The following is a 3,453-nucleotide window of genomic DNA, read 5'->3' on the forward strand; positions in this document are numbered from 1 at the left end:
TGGCCTCTAACCTGGTCGAACAGAAACAGGCAGAAAGGAAAAAAAAAAATGGACCCTAATCTGGAAATTCATGCATTCATGTGCCAATCTTCCACAAAACAACATCTAAAACAACTAAAAACCACTAATAAGCAATTAATTGAAATAAAGAGGAAGTTTGTAAGCAAGGTACCTTGACACCTCAAGAAAGATGATAACTTAGGGTTTTTCTTTCACAAATCCCTCCACTAGAAGCTTTAATCCTCCTTAATAAGTAACTTTGATGGAGTAATCTTCACTTTTAATGGTTGGAAATCAAGATTGGAGCAAGGGATTGAAGTACAAGATGAAGGATTTCCTCTCTTTTCTCTCCTCAAAATTTCAGCCAACAAGGGGAAAAATGAAAAAATATTTGGTCAAAATGGATGTTTAGTAAAGTTAAGAAAAGTTAGTCAAAGTCCCCATCCAATGGTTTCATGACACTTGTCCCTCTCATTAATGTCATGCCTAACTTTTTTTGTCTTTCTCACACCTATCCACTTGATACCTCTAAATATCTCATAACACCCGATAAACTAAACCCAGTATCCAAAACTTAACCGAACTGGCCGAATTTTTCCGAATTTTCCACACTAGCGGGTCCCACGTCCGATATACGCTCTTAATTTCTCAAAAACTAATCGATACTAGAAAAATCATTTAAAAACTATATTTACTCATAAAATTGATCTAGAAAAATTTTCTAGTAAAGAAAATGCAGAAAACGTGCAATTAAGAAAAGTACGGGTCCTCACATGAGACGAATTCCTTGTTGCTACAACGGATTCTGTCGAGGAGTTACCGGTGTCCGTGGTCTATCAGGGGAGAGGTGGGGAAGATTGAACGAGTGACTTGGGGCGGTCTTCAGATCACACACTGCTATAGGGAGGCAAACAAGGTCGCGGATGTATTGGCAAATGCAGGCTCCACTCATCCTCATCACTTGGTTTGTATTTATGATAGTGTTGTTGGGCTGCCGACAATGGCTAGGGGTGAATATCGGATGGATAAGCTTGCTTTTCCGTCCTTTCGCAGATTTAGGGTCACAAGTGCTAACTCCAAAATGTAACGCCTTCTTTTGGTTGAATAATAAAAAATAAATTCGTTCAAAAAAAAAACTACACTCATAGAAAATGACATTTACTTGTAGTTATTTTTTATGGTTAATGTTTGGGGGCATAATTGTGATACATTATCATGTTTTAATGTCAGGTGAAATAAATAATTTCTATTGGGATACTTCATAGTTGAGCTAGCAGTTAGCTCTTGATATTTGAGGTAAGTGGTTTATGTACTCCTTATGTTTTGTAAATGAATGTAATGCTTTTGAATATGTTATTTTGAGTTTATAAACCTCGTCATGAGTATGATTATGTTTCTATTTTCTATGCAAAATAAAATGTGATTAATTTGAAATGTCTTGAATGTGATTAGTTCTTGATTGCCCGTGAACATTGATGGGAAAATTTCCAAACCTTTATATGTGCTATATGATCGACCTCGCTAGATGAATAGTTATGAATATATGTATAATTATGTGACCTATCTCATGGGATAAACAGTTGCGACCAGATATCCAAGGTCGATTGAAGCAAAAAGAAGTGACCTAATGTTTGAATTGTGAATTTGACTATGTGATATTCTCATGTGACTGCATATTTGAAATGTAACTGTGCTATGATTTTGATTAATGTTTTATGATACTTTAGTATATTTTGGCTGGTAAAAAAGTATATAAGCTACTTACTAAACAAAGTTTTTGCTCACTCCATTGTTAACATTCTACTTTTGGTGACGAGTTTTTCTCGAAATTTTTATCACGCTTGGGATTGGTAGTTGTGTGGAGCAATCTGGATGAGTTTTCAATTATTGTATATATTTTCAATCTTTTGTTTTGGCTCTCAAGACAGTTTTAGTTTGTATAAGAGTACGGTGTAATTGTATTTGAATCTAGATGAATCCTTGGAATTGTTAATGGTTATAATTATTATTCGTGGTTTGTTTGTATATTATAAATGATATTGATTTGTTATGAAATAATGATGTCAATTAGCAGCCTTGTGTTATAGCTTATCAGTAAATTTGCTTTTCAAGGCAAAAGAGATTAAATTGAAGTACATTAACATAAAGGATAGGCAAATACAAGATAACAGAATTAAAATATACGTAGGTAGCGTAGCAAGTCAAAGCAGCTAAGTCAAAGTACATTAACACAAACGATAAATAGATATAAGATAATTAAATTAAAACACAACTAATTCAGTTATGAAGCACAAAAGCATTATATAATATTATGCATAATCATTGTGAAGGTTCATTTAAATCTGCTGGCCAGCTGGGACTTGTTCAACTTCATAGCTTGTGACAATGGTAAAAGCTGTTTCTTTGATTGCTTTCTCTTTTGGAGTTGCATTCTTAACAAAGCACAGGAGTCTCTTTCCTTGGGATATATTAAGTGGCGATGTTAGTTCAACTATATAACTTTAAATGACAATAAAAACATGAATAAACATAAAGTCAAATGTTACTAAATATTTAAATGTGAACAAATCAAAATAAAATTGACACAGAAAAATGTACATTGCATTAAGCAAAAATAATAATCTTGTTCTTTATAATAGGATACAAATGCCCACCCAAGGAAAGTGCCAATAGGGGACGAAATCTACTGTTCCCAACTTCATTCTCGCCTTTATACTTCTTAGTAGACCTGGCAATTATACCCAAAATCGAACAACCCATCCAACCCACCCATTAATTTGAGAGGTTGGGTTGAGTAAGTTGGGTTTTGGGTCAATTTTGGGTTGGGTAATAAAAATCCACATATATTTTGGGCGGTTTGAGTATTTGTGTTGGACACCTATTACCTAACTTAAATTAAAATAAATAAATAAACAAATTAAAATCAAGAAACAAGAAATAATAATGAAAGTAAACACATGCTTTATTCAATTTAGGAGCTATATGATCGCGGAGCCAGAAAATTTGGATTTCTGAGCTTATTATGCCCTTTGGGTTGCTTGCCAGCCCTCCGAGTTCTCAATCCTAAAGGCCACCATGCTGGCTGTTTTGAACAAGCTAGTGCTCTAGCATTTGCACATAACAATGCTCTACAGGCTGTCCTCCCCAATCTTGAACTCCTGCTCAAGGGTTTCAAATACTGCAACTCCAATTTCTATGATTAGCTCCTTGATAGGATTAATGATCCCACAAAGTACGGTAAGTTAACAATCCATTCTACTTATTAAATTCAATGTTTTAAAACTCGGGCCGTCAATTGAACCGGTGAAGTGAAAAGGTCGAGATTCAACCGATCGGACCGATTCAACCTCTCGGTTCAATGAATTTTTTAAAAAATAATTTATATAAATATATATATATATATATATATATATATACACAAAATAAGGCATGCAATAGACTAGTTTAAAACTT

This window comes from Coffea arabica, chromosome 6c (assembly GCF_036785885.1).
Source record: "Coffea arabica cultivar ET-39 chromosome 6c, Coffea Arabica ET-39 HiFi, whole genome shotgun sequence".
Lineage (NCBI taxonomy): Eukaryota > Viridiplantae > Streptophyta > Magnoliopsida > Gentianales > Rubiaceae > Coffea > Coffea arabica.